This window comes from Macaca fascicularis, chromosome 8 (genome assembly GCF_037993035.2).
Source record: "Macaca fascicularis isolate 582-1 chromosome 8, T2T-MFA8v1.1".
NCBI lineage: Eukaryota > Metazoa > Chordata > Mammalia > Primates > Cercopithecidae > Macaca > Macaca fascicularis.
The window spans coordinates 148,461,558-148,482,243 of NC_088382.1; the positions used below are offsets into that span (position 1 = coordinate 148,461,558).

Sequence of the window (20,686 nt, forward strand, 5' to 3'; positions counted from 1 at the left end):
TAAGAAACTGAAGAACTTGGGCTTAAGTAATCCTCCCGTGACTCCCACATCTAGGAGTCATGGGAAGGATTCAATCCCAAACAATCTAACCATAGGTCCGTACTCAAGTCACTCAGCAGCATTGCTTCTCCCAGGATGTTTGCAATCTGGCTGGAGCAACACTTACTTCATAAGTACAGAAACAATGAGAGAAAAAAGCAAAGGATATAGTCAAACACCAAACCATGTACCACCCAGTTCACAAGAAGGAGAGGACAAGAGCATTGAAAGAGAAAGGGAAAATGTGCTGCAGAAGAAACTTTCACTTAACCCCCGAGAGGGAAGAGCATGGCTTTCTTTATCCTGTTGATGTGATGAATAACATTGATCGCTTTTCAGATATTGAAGCAGCCTTGCATACCTGGGACATATCCCACTTGGTTGTGATGCATAATTATTTTCCTATGTTGCTTGATTTATTTGCGAATATTTTGTTGAGGATCTTTACACCCGTGTTCATGAGAGTTACTGGTCTGTAGTTTCTTGTAATGTCCTCATTTGGTTTTGGTATTAGGGCCATGCCGGTCTCATAGAATGAGTTAGGAAGTATTCCCTTTGCTTCTATCTTCTGGAAGAGATTGTGGAAAAGAGAACGGCTTTCTACCCAGAAATAAATGGAGTGTTTATAACAAAATGTTTACTGAGTGAGGAAGCCCTGGTATGGAATCCTAGCTTTGCCGCTTGGTGGCACGAATGAACATTTCTTATACTGTTTCCTCAACCATTAGAAAGGGATGATCTCTACTCTATCAGGGGATATGGTAAGGATTACAGGAAATGATTTCTGCAAATCCTGCAGCACAGGCCCTGGCACAGAGTAGGTGTTCACCAAACATGAGGTTCCTGGAACTTCATCCCCTCTACACGCCCCAGCCCATCTCAGGTTGCAGCCTCAGCATGCATGGGGTACCATTATTCCATCTTCTCTCTCTCACCCAGCCCTGAGCTGTTTTCAGGGATTAGCTGCCAAGCTGGCAGGATGTAGGCCACACCCCTGTCCCTGGGAGGCAGAGCTCTGCCATTAGTCTCCCAAAAGTCCAGCAATTAATTTACTGAGCTGAGTTCCTTCCACAAGCCAGCCTATTGCCATAGTAACCAGCATTCCCATTCAGAGACCCAGAGGAGGGAGGAGGAAGAGCACTGAGCAGAAAGCAATTTAGAGAGAGAATGAGATTCGGCAGATTGCTAGGGCAGCCTGGGCAGAGTTCGAGCTCTGTCTGAGTCAGAGGGTCTGGCCTCTACCCATTGAGGTGGGGGCTGGGGGAATGAGGCACTGCTGATGTGTTGCTGGGGTGATGGGCAATGTTCTGGGCAGGAATCTGGTTGGGACATAAGCGCATAGTACGTCTGTGTCCAGACCACTGAACTGTGTCCTTCTATCACAGACCCAGCTCGGAACCACTGGCACAGTCCTGCTGAGCTGTCTGTGATGCAAACTGCACTTGCTGATCAGAGAGGGGAAGATAGAATCAGGCGGCTTCTGTCTTAAGAGGGCTTCCTGGGAGCCCAACCAAGCTTGCGTGCATCCTGGATTCGAAACTCAACTCTGTGGAGCTTGGAGCAAGTCCTCTTCAGTCAACAAATACAGACTGAGTACTTTCTACATGCCAGACCAGGCACTGTCACAGGTGTCTGACGACTCTTGGGGCAGCTAGCATAATGACTAAGCTTTTCAATCAGCATCCCTGTGTTCAAATTCCAATTATGCTGCTTACTAGCTGTGCAAACTAGGGGAATTCGCTTAACCACTCTGGACGTCAACTCTTTGATGTATGAAGTGGGGATTCAAATACTCATCTCACAGGTTTTTTTTTTGGGGGGGGGGTTAATTAAATGAGTTACTATATATAAAAAGCCTAAAATATACCTGGACATAGATGGTGCTTAAGCCACACTACTTTTATGACTTTCCAATCCTTAGATTCCTCAACTATAAAATGGGAACAATATCCCCTACTTCAGCGATCTGTGAAAGAGATTACATGAGACAATGGATGTGATAATTTTTATAAAGTAAAAGGTTTCCATTACTGTAATTGGCTATCAAGGGGAGATGCGTTCACCTGAGCATTTCAGAGAACTCGGTTGATGTTGACTGTATAGGGGTACCGTGTATTTCATTGTTTTAGTCTCTAATTCAATCATGCCCTAAATGCATGGTAGGCATTTTATATTACACACTGTCCAAGGAGCTTGCAGCCTAATGGTGGAGACAGACAAGGAAGTAAGTGCTTATATTTCCATATGGTCAGTGGACATGGTGTCATGGGAGCTGAGTGGACAAGTACCTATCCTGGGCCTGGGAGGTCAGGGAAGGCTTCCTAGAGGAGGTAATGCTGAGCTGAGTCTGGAAAGATGAGTGGGAAGCAGGCAAAAGGACAAGGGCTGCCTTCACCAGGAATAGCCCACCTCCCATCTATTATTACTCATAGAATGAGCCAAGGAGCACAGTGGTTTGGAGGAAAAGATGCAGAAAACAATGAAAGTTCAGGCTGGAGCAGAAGGTAGGAATTCATGGGGAGGAAGGCATTCAAGTGTAAGGAAAGAACATTAATAAGAAAGCCTAGAGACTTGTGCAGTGACCCAGAGAAAAGGTTCAGACATGCTTGGATAGCCCCTGGAGCCAGTGGATGTTTACATGTATGCGAGTGGCATATACCAATGTGATTTAGGAAACTCTGTTGACAAGGATGGACTAGAGAGACCAATGAGGAGTTCTAGTGCAACGATTCAAACAGAAATCCCAACAACCTTCCATAACATATCCATGGGCAAAGTGGTCCAGCTGCAGATTCTATGACACTGGTGACTGGCAGGGAGCAGGAGATTGAGGGAGAAGAACATCTGGAAGCAAGCCCAGATTTCCAGTTTGAGCATCAGGGAGCCAGTCAGTGAGGGGACTGGGTGAAGAGTACAGGCTGGAAATACTGAGGTAAATTTGAGGTACCTGTAAAACAGTCAGAAGGAGAGCTCAAAGGCAGATGGACACTTGAGTCTATGGCTCAGAAGATAAACTGGAGCTGGAGATACTCCTGGAAAAGTACAGAAGGAGTAGAAAACAGAGCTTTCGGTGGTATCAGTGTTTAGGTGAGTCAGAGGAGGGAGAGGAGCCCCATATGTCCCATCTCTGACCTTAGTGTCAGCTTCACTTTCAATTACTACACTTTGTAATGTAAGTGAGCATGCTACAGTACTTCTGTATCTTCAATTTTCTTCCCCGATCCAGTATTTTCCTGTGACTTTTATGGTAAAGAGTATTGTATGGTGTATTTTTACCTTAAAAAACAAACACACAAAAAACCTGGTTAGTTTGGTGTAGTGGTACACACCTGTAGTCCCAGCTACTCAGGAGGTAGAGGCAAAAGGACTGCTTGAACCCGGGAAATTGAAGCTGCAGTGAGCTATGAACACACCACTGCACTCTAGCCTGGGTGACAGAGCAAGAACCTGCCTCTTAAAAAAAACCTGTATTTTTCTGGGGTGGTATCAGCAAGGCCCAGCCAGGAGCTGAACGTCTATCCTCAGTTAGGCCATCTTACTATACCTAAATGAGGTGACTGTTTACTAAACAATAAAATTAAATAGAATCCAGAGTTTATCAGAATAATGGCCAGTGTTGAGGATACAACTGAAAGTAACTCATTACACTGAGAACCAGGGTAATTACAGCTTGAATGAGAAAATTCAATCAACTGATTCCAATGCTGAAATAACCCAAATTTTCTCACAAATATTTTTAAAGCAGAAGTCATAGAAATGCTTGAATAAACCATAACAAACACTCTTGAAACATGAAAAAATAGAAACTCTCAGCAAAAAAAATAGGAGATGTAAAACAGACACAAAGAGTAATTTAAGAGCTAAAAAAAATTACAATAACAACATTTAGAAAACATACAGCAGAGGCCTAAAACTAGACTGGAAATGAGACAACTGACTAAAAAAATCAGCAAACTGAAACAACAGACCAATAGAATTTACCCAATCCGAGCAACGACAAGAAAACAGACTGGAAAAAAAAATGAGCAGAGCCCCAGGAATCTATAAACAATAACAATGTGCATAACTTTCATATCACAGCAATCCAGGGAGAGAAGAGTATGGAGCTCAAAAGCATCAAAGACATAATGGATGATAAATTCTCAAACTGGCTGAGATCCTAGAAGTTGTCGATCCTATTTATCCCCAAACAGAATAAACCCAAAGAAATTTATGCTCAAATACATCATAATCAAACTTCTGACAACCAAATAAAGACAAGTAAAAAATATTGAAAGAATCTAGAGAGAAATGACACATTGCCTATGGTGGAAACACAAATGACAGCCAATTTCTTACTTGAAACCAAGAAACCAGGGGCAAATGGCACAACATTCTTCAAGTGCTGAACGAGAACTGTCAACCCACAATCTTCTATCCAGGAAAAATATCCCTCAGGGATAAAGGGAAAGCAAAGACCAACTTAGTGAAATGGGTCCCTAAGAGTAAAGACGACCATGAGGCCCCTGAAGACAAGCTTTGTTCCCGTTGCTCAGCTAACTGCCCATATAGAACATACGTTCTACAGCCCTATCAGTTCTCCCACCCCGGTACACCTCAGGTCTGCCAATACCTCCCCTTCTCCACTCATGCTGGTGGAGACCCAGCCTCCTTTCTTTTTTTTTTTTTTTTTTTTTTTTTTTTTTTTTTTTTTTTTTGAGACGGAGTCTCGCTCTGTCGCCCAGGCTGGAGTGCAGTGGCGCAATCTCGGCTCACTGCAAGCTCCGACTCCCGGGTTCACGCCATTCTCCGGCCTCAGCCTCCCGAGTAGCTGGGACTACAGGCGCCCGCCACTGCGCCCGGCTAATTTTTTCTATTTTTAGTAGAGACGGGGTTTCACCATGGTCTCGATCTCCTGACCTTGTGATCCGCCCGCCTCGGCCTCCCAAAATGCTGGGATTACAGGTGTGAGCCACCGCGCCCGGCTCAGCCTCCTTTCTCTCTTGCCTGGAGCACGGCAACAACCTCCTAACTGGTCTCCTTCCTTGCTCTCTTATTTCCCTCTACACTAGATTCCCTACAAGGAAGCAGCATCATCTTTAAGAAAACAAAAATACAAAAAAAACCTAATACTCAGTCACAGATTATTTCCATTTTTTCTCATTTCTTTCTTCACCCAGCTACAGGTACAGCTTCAGTCACATGCTGCAGATGCAAGGATGTATTAGAAATGTGACTGCTGGGCCGGGCGCGGTGGCTCAAGCCTGTAATCCCAGCACTTTGGGAGGCCGAGACGGGCGGATCACGAGGTCAGGAGATCGGGACCATCCTGGCCAACACGGTGAAACCCCGTCTCTACTAAAAATACAAAAATTTAGCCGGGTGTGGTGGCGGCGCCTGTAGTCCCAGCTACTCGGGAGGCTGAGGCAGGAGAATGGCGTGAACCCGGGAGGCGGAGCTTGCAGTGTGAGATCGGGCCATTGCACTCCAGCCTGGGCGACAGAGCCAGACTCCATCTCAAAAAAAAAAAAAAAAAAGAAATGTGACCTGCTCACATCAATCCCATATGTTACTCCTTATTCTAACATCACTCCTGCTGCTTTCTCTCCTCTTCTTCCTCTTCCCCCTCATCTTCATTCTCCCCTTTCTCCTTTTTCTAGCCTCCCTCTTTCTATCCTTCATTTATTTTTGTCCATTGTATTGTCCAATCACAATGTAAGTCCTATAAGTGCCAAAACCATGCCCTGCCACCTTTCACCATGTCAGACATGAATACAGAGAGTATATTCACTCAGAGCCAGTTTATGGATAACAAAGGTTGAGAAAATCCTAGGACCTTTAAATGGGGACATGAGGCAGAAAATAAGAAGATCTGGTTTAGCCAAGAAAATCCAGGGATGGGGAGACACTATACACTCAAGGGTTCAGTCAGTGCTGTCTGGTTAATAGATTCTCGTGTTATTACGCTGGTTGGTATTTTGAACTTGTGTGCATTAATACGTCTTTTTATATTTTATTATATAAAATAATATATAATTTTTTTTTGAGATGGAGTCTCACTCTATTGGCCAGGCTGGAGTGCAGTGGGGCAATCTCAGTTCACTGCAGCCTCTGCCTCTTGGGTTCAAGCAGTTCTCCTGCCTCAGCCTCCTGAGTAGCTGGGATTACAGGCATGCACCACTGTGTCCAGCTAATTGTTGTATTTTTAGTAAAGATGGGGTTTCACCATGTTGGCCAGGCTGGTCTTGAACTCCTGACCTCAGGTGATCCACCTACCTCAGCCTCCCAAAGTGCTAGGATTATAAGCGTGAGCCACTGGGTCATAAGTTTCTTGATGAGCAAAGTGGTCTTACCTATCACGATCCCTGACACTTAACCGTTGGCACAAAGTTGTTGCTCAATAAATATTTGTTGAACGAGTAAATAAATAAAAATGGCAGCTGATCCAGTCGACTGTAGGGTACCAGATATGGCAAAGGTATGATGACGCAGATGATATAAATAGCAGCCAGGACTGTACTGGCTGTTTCTATGGCATTGCTTTATTTGTTCACAAGAGGCTAGCAAAGCAGTTATTACAGCTGAGTAACCTCATGTTCTGCGCAGTGAAAAAACGTGCTGAAGACTATACCACCTGGAAGGGGTAGAATAGGGATTTAGTCCCAGGCCATTATGATCCTAGATTCTGTGTCTTTTCATTTAACCGGAAGGCTTGGTCTCTGTCACTCTATAGAATGGCAGTGCTTGATCAGGTAACTGGCATGTGCAGAGATAAAAAAAAAAAAAGAGCTCTGGCCATCAAGAGTGTTTGGTCCTTCTAACGAGCAACAGCAACTATTCAGTCCTTGCCGCCTGTCCACTCAGACATCCCAATGATTTCAATGGAATTGGCTTCAGCCCTACACTGCCAACTTGCAGAAGGACTCAGATGATTAGAGGAGGAGATGGAAAAAGTGAGACATGTTTTCCAGACCTCCTTCTTTATGCTACAGAATTCAAAAATATTATCAGTCATATTTTTTATTTTTATCACTTCCCTAAGAAGAGGCTGCATGCCACTTCTGTTTCTCTCCCAGCTGCTAGAAACTGTAAATGATACAGAAGCATATCTGTCTATTCTTGAGACAATGAAGATGTCTTAAACCTGGGCTCCAAGTGACTTGAATGGTCACTTTCATTCTAAAGCCATTGCCCACTTCTTCACTATGCTTTGTGGTCTTTAGAGTCATTGATCAATTACTTCAACAAGGATTTGCTGAGTCCCAGACTGTGTACCAGGCATTGTCTTAATCACCAGATGTGGCAGTGTTCCTGCCTCCATCCAGCTTACTTTCTAGAGAGAGTAGGGAGAAAGTAAACAAAGTAACAAATAAATAAAGGAGATGGTTTTAGAGAGTAATAGTTGATTTGAACACAAAAAAACAGGGTCATGTGATAGAAGGTGACTTGCGTAGGACATTTTTTATGCTCTGTAAAAGGAAAGACTCCTCGATATATCATTGATGAGATTTTGTTGTTTTATAATATTATATTATAATATTTTATAATATTCTTTGGCTACTCATCTGTCCAGCATCTTATTAGCCATAACACCATGATCATTGTTTGGAAATACGTCCTATGGAAAAGCATTTACTTCACAGCTAGCATGCTCACAGATTTGAAAGAAGTTTCATTAAAAGCACCATTGCTTTCCAAAAAAAAAAGGAAAGACTCATCTTAGTTGGGGACACTTGAACTGAGATCTGATTAATGGGATGGAGCGTTTTGGAAAGGGGAATGGGGTGAGGAGTGAAAAGCCTCCAGCAGTTGTTGAATCCCTGCCACCAACAGCCTCGGATGTGGCCTCCAGCCTCAGATCCACTCAGTACTGGCAGGGTTTTTTTTTTTGTTTTTTTGTTTTTTTTGAGACAGTCTCTGGCTCTATCCCCTAGGCAGGAGTGCAGCGGCGCAATCTCAGGTCACTGCAATCTCCACCTTTCGGGTTCAGGTGATTTTCATACCTCAGCCTCCCGAATAGCTGGGATTACTGGTGCCTACCACCAAGCCCAGCTAATTTATGTATTTTTACTAGAGATAGGGTTTCGCTATGTTGGCCAGGCTGGTCTCAAACTCCTGACCTCAGGTGATCCACCCACCTCGACCTCCCAAAGTGCTGGGATTACAGGTGTGCGCCACTGTACCTAGCCTGGGAGGGAATTTTTTTTTTTTTTTTTTTTTTTTTTTGCGAGTGTCCCACTCCTGTTGCCCAGGCTGGAGTGCAGTGGTGTGATCACAGCTCACTGCAGCCTCTACCTCCCAGGCTCAGGTGATCCTCCCACTTCAGCCTCCCATGTAGCTGAGACTACAGGTGCATACCACCATGCCCAGCTAATTTTTGTATTTTTTGTAGAGACAGGGTTTCACCATGTTGCCTAGGCTGGTCTCGAATTCCTGGGTTCAGGCAATCTGCCTGCCTCAGCCTCCCAAAGTGCTGGGATTGCAGGCATGAGCCACCATGCCTGGCCTTTACTGGGACTTCCTACACATCCTCACAAGACCCAAATGAGGTGCCTAACACATAAATATGATCGTTAGACTCATGGACAAACCCTGCTGCATCCCTCGTCACCTTTGGATAAAGTCCAAGTGCTCACTGCAGACCTTCATGGGCTGGCTTGCACTTACCTCTCCGGTGTCGCCTGACTACATGTTTGCTTGGACCTATGTGAATGAAGGAGAAGACAATAGGGATAGGGGCTGTGCTGGGGAAGGAGGGGCTATCTGCACTCCCCTGCTTCCCTGAGATATGGTGAGCGGGCTCCCCGTGAGTCAAATGGACACCACAGGAGGAGGTGAGGCTTGAGTTACTGGGTTGGTGCCCAGCAGAGATAACTGCACAAATAGGAGACTCCAGCTGTAAGACACTGTGAAGGTTGCTGTAGGCGCAGGGGAGGAAGGGGCATGGGGGAGTTCCCACTGGATGAGACCTCCCAAGTTGGGAGAGGTGAGGCGCTCCATGAGAGAGGCACCACGTGGATGCCCGAAACACAATGAAGCTTTCGTGGCAAACGTGGCCAGAGGAGCTACTACCATGACCATCAAAGCAGAGGCCACTGCCCCTCTCCTTTCCCTTTATCCTTACCCCAACCCTCCAGAGAAAGAGAGAGGAAGAGAGAAAAGGCCCCAGCCAGGTCCTTCAGGACAATGGCTTAGCATTAGCATTGGCTATGATGGGAGGGCAGAGAACTTCACTGTGATGAAGGCCTGCACTTTTATACTAGAACTGACTGGGCTGGTCTCTGTTATGCCTGAAAGTGGACAGGAAGTTGTGGGATGGGGTCAAGGCTTGTGAAGACACAGGACAGGAGGCTTTGACCAAACATGGTTGGTCTCAGAGATCATAGAAACACGAAGTTTTTATAGTCATCCACCCCTGGTTGTTCAAAGGTGGTTACTTTAGTCCTAATACCACTAATCACCCATAGATCAGACTGGCAGGCCTAACACGTGAGTAAGAAAAATGCTCCCTTCCTATTGCGAATTGTCACAAGGTCTATAGCCATCCTCATACGAATGGATTTATCCAGGAATTAACTTATGAATTATTGAGTATCAACCCCACAGCAAATGTGGAGCAGGGACATGTGTCTACTCAGTCACATGGGATCCCCACCATAGCCTGATGTGCGAGTTACTGTCCCTTTCACAGACTGAAACCCTGAGGCCAGGACATTGCTCCAGGTCACGTGGCTATTAAATGAACGAGGCTGGATTCACATTCTGGGCCACTCAACCCCAGGATCACCAGCAGCTTCCTGAAGGAAACAGAGATAACCATGGAAAGGGACAGTTCAGGGCAGACTGGGGGGCCTTCAGTGTTGTGGTTTGAGTTTTATGCTTGGGGTAACATGTCGCAAACATGCTCATACATTTTAAATCATATGTTGCATCCCATAAAGGTCTAATGGGCTTTAAGTGGAGTTGGAGAGAAGAGCAGGCACCTCAACCTGTTGTACAGAACAGAAACAGCATCTGGAGGCCATTTTCACCTGGCGCCCCTGCTTGGCTCCTGACACCAGTGACTATTTTCTACCTGGGACCACAATTGCTTTTGTCTTCCAAGCCTCCCTCCTTCAGAAAGCACAGCCAGTCTTTTGCTTTCAGTAAAAACCTCTCTCCTCCTATCAGTTGATGGGGTTCATGGAAGTGCACCCTGCTTTTTCAGCTAGGAGGTAGCAGGGGACCAGAATGAGCTGGCTTGGGCCCCACGTCCCCCTGAACGCTGGAATTTGACAAGAGCCAAGCATCCCCAGGCCCTCTGCTAGAGTTTCTGGGTAAAGAGGCGTACGTCGGCCGGAGCTGCTGAGTTTGGGGGGCCAACGGCCACGTGTCAGCGTGTGGGGGATCTTGATGCAGACTGGATGCTGAGAACAAGACGAGATGCGTCCCTAGAGCCCCTGCACCCAGCTTTGTCCAAAGTCCAGATGTGCCCAGAGCAACTGTATTGCATGAGACACATATTTCCCTACTCCCGCTTTTTAAGTTTAAGTGAATTTGAGCTGGAGTTCTTCCACTCCAAAACCACAGACAGGCACTTGTTGCTCTTAGCAGGACCCAGCAGACACTGCCACCTCATCGCGGCGCTCACACGGGGAGTCCCTGCTTCTTAAACTGCTTTCTGGGCTCTATATCTTGTTTTCTCTTCCTCTCCTTTCATCTTTGATTGACAACTCAGTTTAGATATGCTTTTCCAGAATTACCCCATTCAACTTCCCTCTCCGAGGGCCAACTTCCAAAAGCAATCCAGAGACCCCCCCACACACACCCTTACCACCGTCCCCACCCAACCCCTGCAGCCTCCCTGGGTCTATGGGGTTGAAGAGGCGGCTCAGACGGCAGGACGCATACAGGAGGATAGGACAGCCCTTCTCAGCCTCCCCTCAGCCTGCCCTGCCCATCAGTACAAGCAAACCTTAACCACTCTCTATTGTTTGATTCATTTCTTCAAACGTGGTAGAGCTGTAATAATCCCATTTTTATTTCTTTCACGTTTTCAGTATTGAATTATTCCCAATTTTTTTCTCTCCCCCCGCCAGCCCCCCACTGAGTACACTGTCTCCATTCATTTCACAAGAGATTGTCTCAGATTACAGAGTCTTGAGGACACAGAAAGATATTTCTGTTTAATTTATTTTGAGCAGCGTCTGGTCTGGTGAAGCAATATGTATAAATAGTGCTCCAGCATCCACACTGAGTTTGGAGGTGCCATCCCAGCAGGCTACCCTTTTTTTGGGAGACAATAATGAGAAGCCACATGCAGTGCCTCCCCTTTGAAATGTGAGATGGCACAGCGGGAGGGCCATGGGCCATGAGACCCATAGACTTGAGCCTGGTGTCTGTCTCCACCACTCTCCAGCCACGTGGCCTCAGCTAGTATCTCTAAGCCTCGGTTGCCTCATCTGTAAAAAGGGGATACTAATCTACTTCATCAGTTGCTGAGTCCCCAGTCAATAGCAGCATTAAAACATATATATCAATGGATGGATGGATGGATGGATGGATGGATGGATGGATAGACAGACAGACAACTAGATTAGATACATGACAAACGGTAAGCACTTAATTTTTAAAAACAAAAGCTGTCATTACCAAATAATCTTTTTCAGTGCTTCCTTCACACTGACGACACTTTTTGCACCACCATATAAATTCCACTCAGAAAACTCTATCAGAGGGAGTGATCTACCCCAATCACCTCCATTAGCCCATGCTCGAATCCCCTCTAGATACCTCCTATACACCCATTTAAACTTGGATATCTCCAGGGACCAGAAACTCACTACTTTGCAAGATGGTAAGTGCATCTCAGAATTCTAAAGTGTTGGAACTTCCGAGATGCTGGCTGTCTTAGCTGAAGGAAAGGCCAGTGGCTAAGCTCAGACTGGGCCCTAGGTCCCCTGTCCCAGTTTAGAGCTCTGTTTCATACCAGGAAACCTCAGGCAACCAGGCTGTTTAGAGCTCCTGCTTTAAGAGACCCTGCAGTCCCTAAGCCAAGCTCCCATTTGTGCCCCTGGGGGACACACTCCACACAGCCTCTGAGGAGTTTCCATTCTGAGAGTGAGACCCCTGCCTCTGTGCCAGATTATAAATTCCCCTTTACTGCACTCTGTGAACTTGCAAAGGACCTCACTCACCCTAAACATCCATGTTATTGGACAAGACAGGTTCATTCATGTTCTATCCCAGCTTAAAGCCTCCTCTTGGCCCCTCTAGGCCTTTTATTAACCTGATCCCTCACCTCACATTTCACCTCATGAACCCTATTCTTCAACCTCAAAGACTCCGCTCCCTTCCTCGAACACCTGCATTTTATTTTCCTAACTCCTGACATTGTCTGTGTCGTTACCTTAGAGAGAATTTATTTTTCTTGCCAGGCAGACTCCTATTCATCCTTCAAAACCCAGTTTATGTGCCTTCTCCTCAGTGAAGACTTCCCTGATTTCCCAGGCAGGGAGTGTTCCACTATGTTCCTTAGAGGCTCCCACAGACTCATGGATTTTAGCACTCTACAAGTAATATTAAAATTACCTACATATTGGTCTGTCTTCTCAACTGAGCTGCTTAAACCTAAACATTATATATCTAGTCTCTCTTCCTCTGTGCCTGGAACAGTGATGGGCACAGAGCAGTATCATGTATCAGTGTAACACAGAGAAACAAATAAATGAGTTAAGTGTCTAAACTGGGTATTCAATGGGATATTTAACTTAGTAAGAGGGAGCTCTTTCTTATATTTTTTAATTGAAACTTTTACTTCCTGAGAAGATAGAAAACATGTGGACTGACACAAAACTGACTTTCTTTTTCTTTTTTCTTTTGAGACAGAGTCTGGCTCTGTCACCCAGGCTGGAGTACAATGGTATAATCTCAGCTCACTGTAACCTCTACCTCCTGGATTCAAGCAATTCTCTTGCCTCAGCCTCCCAAGTAGCTGGGATTACAGGAACCCGCCACCACACCCAGTTAATTTTTGTATTTTTAGTAGAGACAGGGTTTTGCCATGTTGGCCAGGCTGGTCTCAAACTCCTGACCTCAAGCGATCCTTCCGCCTCGGCCTCCCAAAGTGCTGGGACTACAGGCGTGAGCCACCACTCCCGGGCAAGACTGACTTTCTTTGACTAATCAACAACGACGTTTCTTTTCTTCCAAGAAATGGCCTAGATGCTACCAGGGCCCTGCCACTCTGGATAAGAGCACACAGAGGTGAGGTGTGTATCAGGAAGGGGCCAGGAATGGAGGCTTTGTGGGATATTCTCTTCCCAGGAAATTGGCTCACAAATGTGCCCAACACAGAGGGACCAAAAGAGAATTCTCAGCCATCACAGTGTGCGGCTCTCCAGCTCTTTTCCTAGGGGAGCCTGTGGCTTTGGCTCCACTGTGGTGGGGCTTCAGGACCAAAGCTGAACAGGAGCTTCCAGGATTACTCCCCTACAAGGGCAGCTTGTGGGAGGGAGCTCTGCTTATTACCCTTGTGCTGTGCAGTGTCTAGCAAATTCAGGCTTTTAAATAGTGTGAGCATTTATTGGTGGGATAATTCAGCAGGAAGGGTACAAGAAAAGCCTCTTGAACGGTTCTGTCTGAGCAAAGGACTACTGCAATCCCACCTTCTTTCCCCTTGATCTGAAAAACCATCCAGGAATGGCTGATCAAACTTGTTGATGCAAATTAATCTACTAACTCACTCATTCATACATTTATCCTATCACGTATTTACTTTCTCATTCATTCTTTCCGTAATCTGCTCACTTGCCCATTGTGTTAGCCCACTGTCTTAAGACAGAAGCACTGAAAATGATTCTCTTTTAATCATACAGACTGGGTAATTTATTAAAAGAAGAGATGCATTTGCCTCACAGTTCTACAGGCTGGGAAATTCCAGTGAATGGTGCACTGCCAGGGTAACTCCACAGCAGAAGGCAGAAGCAAGCATGTAAAACACAGAGAGAGGACCCAGAGGCCAAATTCACCTTTTAAGAACCCACTCTCACAAGAACTAACCTGTTCCTACAACAGCAATAGTAGACCTTCCATGAGGGGTCTGCCCTCATGACCTAATCACCTCTTGTTAGGCCGCATCTCCCAACACTGCTGCATTGGGGATGAAGTTCCCAACACAGAAACTTGCAGGAGACACACTCAAATCGCAACACCTGTCCGTCCACGCAGACATTTCTTTCTGCTCTCCCTCCCTTCCCCCTCCCCCACACAAAGGCTCATTCATGCCACAAACAATGGGGACCACAGCCCTACTTCCCAATGGGTCTGCAGCAAGCATGAAACCAGGCAAAACAAAATGCGACAGTTCAACCTTTCAGTCATTTATGCAGCACCTCCTAAAAGCCAGACACTGTGCTAGGTACCCATGTTTTTAAATATTTGTTGGCTATTGTTCCCACACTGTTCAAATGCTGGATTTTGATTAATGTAGATGTTTGGATATACATCGGTTGTGAAAGAATATTAGCCAGAATGTTACTACTGGTTAAGCTGGGGGATAAGAACTCAGGAGAGTTGTAGATACTGTTGAACTTGTAAAAACATGCTTTTGTTACTCTTTAAATTTAAAACATTCTAACAAGAAATAACAAAGAAAAAACTGTCCAAATAGTACATCTGCTTTCTCATATGAATTATGTACATTTATCTTATTCACTTATGGCAGTTTGTAATTTTTGTTTAAGAGCATGGGCTCTGTACCAAGACTTGGGTTTAAATCCCAGTTCTGCCATTTACTAGCTAAGGGACCAAATGTTCCTAAGCCTCAATGTGTCCATCTGTAAAGGGGGTAACAGCATAGTTAATTCACAGGAGGAAAGGATCTATGTGATAATATCTCACATACCGCCTGGCACCAACTGGCACTCAATCTCACATGGGGTTGGGGGCATATTATTTTTGCTTTTACAGAGCTCAAAATCTATCATAGGAAAAAAGATATAATTTATTCTAAGTACCCCAAAAAAGATGGAATAAGGTCAGACAGATGGCAATGGCAGAAAGAGCGCTTTCATTTGAATAAGAGGAAGAATTTTAAACTAGATATCCAACAAAGCACTGGAGGTTGCCTTGGGAGGTAGCAATCCCTCTGCCCCTGGAGGTGGGCAAGAAGAAGGTGGGCAAGAACCTGGGAGAAAGGTAATAGGATCCAGTCAACAGATGAGGAAACTGGACAGGCTGCCTGTGATAGACGTCCTGCAGCCTACAGATGTAAAGGGCCTATCATAGTCATAATTATTTGGCAAAATTATATGTGATCATCCTTAATGCAAAATCACAATGAAGCTTGTGGCTGTTTTATTTGTACTTGTGTTCTATTTTGTTGTATTATAGTAATAACACTTAACATGAGATCTACTCTCCTAATAAAGTTTACAACAAAACATTGCTACGTATTGGCACAATGTTATAGAGCAGACCTCCAGAACTTATTCATCTTGCATAAGTGAAGTTTTATGCCTAATTTTTAAAATGATATTTTACTGTTTCCTTATTTTCCTTATTTATACTTGTGGCTGACTTGTCTTTTCTTTTTTCTTTTTTTTTTTTTTTTTCCTGTCTTTATAGCATCAAGAGCAGAATGTGCCCCTGACAACTCAGCCACAGGGCAGGTGAGGCCAGCTCCAATTGGCCTGGATCTGCCAGTGTGCAGTTAAAGGAAAAGCTTCTCCTTAGGATACAGTTTCAACCAAAGGATGGTATCAATTCTGATTTTTTAGAAAAATTTTACTACAAGCCAAACTTAAAAAAAAAATTAAGATACCCTAATCTCTATCAGAACACAACCAGGGTTAACTAGTAGTGAGCTTCCAGTAACTGGGAGTGTACAAGTTAAGGCAAGTGGACAGCAGGAGGGAGATGGCATGGCTGAGTTTGTCCCAGGAGGCCTCTGAGCTGCTTCCAACAGGGCATCTTCACAACCACAATGGGCTGGCAGGGCCACCCTCAAACACTCTCTGGGTATCTGCCAGGACTTCCCTTTGCTTGTGCCAGGATGTTAGCCCTGCTTTCGGCCTCTCATGAGTGCTCCTAATAACTAATAACTCCTGAGAACCATCAAAATGCCGATGCCCTCTGACCCAGAAATCCTATTCCTTAAGAATAATCTGAGATACATCATTGCCCAAAGGCGGAAATATTGTACACAAACAAAAATGCTCACCACAGCGGCAGGAAGGGACTGGTTCACCTATCATGGTCCATCCGCTTGCAGGAATGTGAAGAAGCAACACAAAATGAAACTCGGTAACACCACAAAGCAAGGGGCTGACTTTACTCAATAAGAAAGCTGAGGAATGGTCATGTCATATGATTTATTCATTCAATTATTCATTCATGTAGCCACTCATTCACTCACTCATTGATTCAATGAACCTCATGCTGGCCTCAGGCAAAGTGCAAAGAGATGTCAGTCTGGTCACCTGGCCTTGGGCTGGACGTCTCGGACACCAGCTCTTCCCCTCAACACACACGCCCACACAGACACACATATGCACAGACACACACATGTACACACAGAACCACAGGGGCACACACAAATGCTGGATCCTAGGTGGGAAGAGTGACAGGTCAATCCCTCTGTGTCCTGGTACCTCATGAGACCTATGTTTGAGACTCAGTTCTGTCTCAAAATGCAGATCTGGCAGGTCATTCCCACTTTCCAGAACTCTCTGTTCCCTGGTCTGCGAAATAGGAGAATGACACTTTTGCCATCTTACTAGGGCTTGGTCTTCCTCGATTTTGCAGTTATCTTTTTCTGGTAACCTGATAAATACGTCTTGAATTCTTGAATAGGGGGTTGGCTAAAAAAAAATCCTCAGGGAACTTTCCTACCCTAAAACATTCCTGTGGGCCTTTCTCATTTTCTGGTCTTCTTCGGAAGGCCTGCGTCATTCCCAGCATGTGCGAAAAGGCCTCTGTTGAAACACAAATGAGCTTTGAATCCCACTTCCTCTTTATTCCCTCTGCCTATTCCCAGGTAAATCATTCAAACTCTGATCTTTCATTTCCTTGTTTCTAAAACTGAGATATGAATGACACACACCTATTCCATGGTCCTGGCCCATAGTAACCACACCACCTGTGTTGACCTCTATCAAAAACATCATAAGCACCTTCGAAGGAAGAGAGGGATGCAGGAGGGAACTAGCAGACTCTTAAGGCTGGAAGGGAAGCGTTTGGTAATTGCAGTATCTCAAGCTAGGAAGGACCTTAAAAGCTTACCTAGCTCAAGCATTCCTTACAACTGATCTAAACCTGTTTGGATCAGTTTGGATCTGTTTGGATGCCTCCTGTAGTGGGGGACTCACTCCCTAATGAACCACTCCCTCTTGTCTTTGGAAAGGTCTTCCAACTGAACTGGAATCCAACATCCAGTGAAGCTCCTCCACTCATCCTTTTAGCTGGACCCTCTGCGGACCAAGACAGCAGACCAGCTGCCTCTTCTACAGGGCAGCCCTCCAAATGGCTGAGGCCACTGTCTTCTCTGCACTAGAAGACCTTCCTATGGTAGTATCCTTCCACATAGGCTATGACTTCTATTCCCAGGAAATCCTGATTTGTCTCCTCTAAATGCACTTTCACTTATCTGTGACTCTCCTACAATGAAATCAGAGAGAGATAACCCTGACCTTCTAGCTCAGAGCAAGCAAGCTTCCAGGTCTTCAGAGGCCCTACAGGTCACACAGATGACAGTGGATGACCAGTGGGCACATGCCTTGTCTAAAGTGGGTGGCTAATCCTCATCCCAGTCACTGACAGCCTTGCAGGGATTCAAGCCAAAAGAGAAGCCAGAGACTAAGATTTGTAACATGGAATCTCCTGATCATTTTATGTTGGCAACAACTGAAACCACACACAAAGTCTTAAAACTGTCTGTGGACTGCATCCGTCTAGGGGCCATTTATTTAATCATTTTATAGGTACATAACCTTTTGTGAATTGGATGAAAGTTTGACGAAACCATAGAAAAACCAGACACAAACTTCTGCTCCAAACATTTGAAAGGATGCACGGATCCCTGGGAGCCACTCCTGGATCCCAGGAAAGAATATCCTCATTGGATGCAACACCTTGTCTAATAAGACAGGCCCAACAATATCAAAGTGACCATTTCCTGCAGTGGTGCAGTGCCTCAATAGCACAGCAACAAGGAAATCTAGAATGAGGTGGGGGTGCTTCCTGCTGAAGCTTCCCAGGTTTGTGAAACAGAAGCAAGCTAAGATATATTGCACGCTCACCACGTACCAGATACCTCCTGTGTTATCTATCCCTATCTCTTCCATCAGCTCCATTGGCAAAAGAGAAAACTGAGGCTCACTGAGGATAGCCACATGACCCAGGGCAACCAGAGAGAGCAACAGAGTTAGCACTGGAAGACAAGATTAGCAGCAAAGCTTACACCCTTCAACTACACCTTGCATGCAGCTAGGCAGCACACCCCATGCAGTAGGCCTCTAACAAAAATGAAGCCCTGCAATTTCAAATTTTCCTGGAACCTTTGAACTCAACCAGGAGGAGTCTGAAGATGTGGCCTTCAGCTTTCCATGATTTGCCTGGTAGAAATAATCAGAGACAGATTAGGAGTGAGAATGACCCATGTAGACATAAAAGTGTTGGCATGGGTCCGGACATGGTATCTCATGCCTGTAATGCACTTTGGGAGGCCGAGGTGGGTGGATCACCTGAGGTCAGGAGTTTGAGACCAGCCTGACCAACATGGAGAAACCCCGCCTCTACTAAAAATCCAAAGTTAGCCGGGTATGGTGGCTCATGCCTGTAATCCCAGGTACTTAGGAGGCTGAGGCAGGAGGAGAATCGTTTGAACCCGGGAGACAGAGGTGGCAGTAAGCCAAGATTGCACCTCGCACCATTGCACTCCAGCCTGGGAAACAAGAGTGAAACTCAGTCTCAAAAAAAAAAAAAAAAAGTGTCAGGATGGGGCTCTGGAAGATGACAAGTCCTGGAATGAAGTTCTGAGGAGGCGGACCCAGCACACAGCTCTGGGACAAGCCGGCAGGCGGCGCCTCCTTCTGCAGATGCTTGATAAGCATGTCCACCTGTCATCCCTGAGTCTTGCCTTGAGTGGGGAGAAGTGAGGACTCATTTTCCAATAACACAACTAATTCAAATTGTGCTCGATAAAGTGGCACACGAAACCCTGGTCTGCTACAGAATATGATACGCAGGGGTTGGGGGAAGGACAAAAACGCCTCTCTGATCTAGAGAAGGCTGGGAGAGGGGGGATAAAATGCTCAAATAGGAACGAGATCTAAATCTAGATCAAGAAAGCTAAGTTCCTTGACAGTAAATGTAAAACCAGAGGAAGACTGTTCTTCCCCCACCCCGTGCTCCATTTCCCCCGCATCTTTTTCTCCATTTACTGCAAACTTCTTACTTGAAAGTTTTAAGAGCTGGTACAGCTCAACTACTTTAAAGTATTATAGCAACCCGAAAACAAGCTCTTGCATTTGACGCTCGGCGGCCATCTCTGGGCTCCTGAAGGCTCAGCTAGAATCAAGCAGGTGTGTTCTCACGGACTTGCCTCTATTTTACTCTGAAGTTAAGTCAAGGCACAGACACATCTGCTTCCAACTATGGTCAGTCCCTAAAGAGCAAAGTGTGCTCAGGCTTCAGAAGGAAACGCGTCTGTATTTGGAGAGAACAATCTCCCCAGCCGGCATCCACGCCCCCACCGCCTCTCGTCCCTCACTGTCATCTGGGAAGACGGGCGTCAACTGAAGTCTGTGACCTTCAGCACTGCAGCAACGAAGAGAACCCGGGTCTTACCTGGCAGGGAGGCACTCAGGGGATGCCCGCGGAGGTCCAGTCCTGGGCCCAGGCCCACTGGAAGCAGCCGCTGGGAGAAGACAGCAGCTCCAGGAAGCCTCCTCCTGGAGGTCACCTGTCAGCCACTCGACCACTCTCCCCCCAGTAATCTCACAAACTCAGACTCTAAACAAGACTTGCAGTAAGTGTGGAGGCTTTCCCCAGGCCAGGGGGCCAGAGAGAGAACCAGCTTGAAAACAAGTCACTAAATACATACAGTTAGAAAGAAAGGCTTGAAAGTTACAGAATGAGATAGAAAGTGTGTGAGAAACAGAAGAATAGGGAAAGCGGGGAAGACACTTCCTTGGGGAGAAATGCCGCAGCCTCGGCCAGCCCCGCCACTGCCCTGGAACAAAGCTGTCTGGAGCCTCCCCAGGGGCAAACTGGCCTCAGCACTGGGATTCCCCGGCTAAGAGAGCTGGGCTGGGGAGGAGCTGGGGCGGGGGCGGGCCTAGGAGCGCCGGGCGGGAGCGGGCGGGGGCCAAGCCGCGAAGGAGGAGGAAAATCAGGGGGCTGGGAGCGGGGAGGGGCCGGAGGTGCAGGGGCGGACCCCAGAGAAAACGAGAGAGGCCGACGAGGGCCCGGACAGTGGCGAGGGGGCTGTGGGGAAAGGTGGGCAGGGACCTCGGGAGGGCTGTGGGGGACTGGACGGTGTTAGGGTCCAGGCAGTAACGAGGCTGCCCTGGGAAGCCCAAAAGAGGGGCTGACAACTTTCTGTCCAATTATAGACTCCACTGATACTCTGCTCCCTTTTCCAGCTGCTCTGAAATAGACCACCGACTAGTGCCGCGGCTGCCCGAAA

General features: G+C 46.1%; 1 protein-coding gene across 1 annotated transcript in view; it reads right to left on the reverse strand.

The window, feature by feature from the left end:
- Positions 1–20,269, reverse strand: part of COL22A1 (collagen type XXII alpha 1 chain) — a 326,468-nt gene extending 306,199 nt beyond the window's left edge. Inside the window, exon 1 of the mRNA XM_045398749.2 lies at positions 19,846–20,269. The gene's annotated coding sequence lies outside the window, so the exon portion shown is untranslated. The remainder of the gene's footprint in view (positions 1–19,845) is intronic.
- Positions 20,270–20,686: the final 417 nt, after the last annotated feature.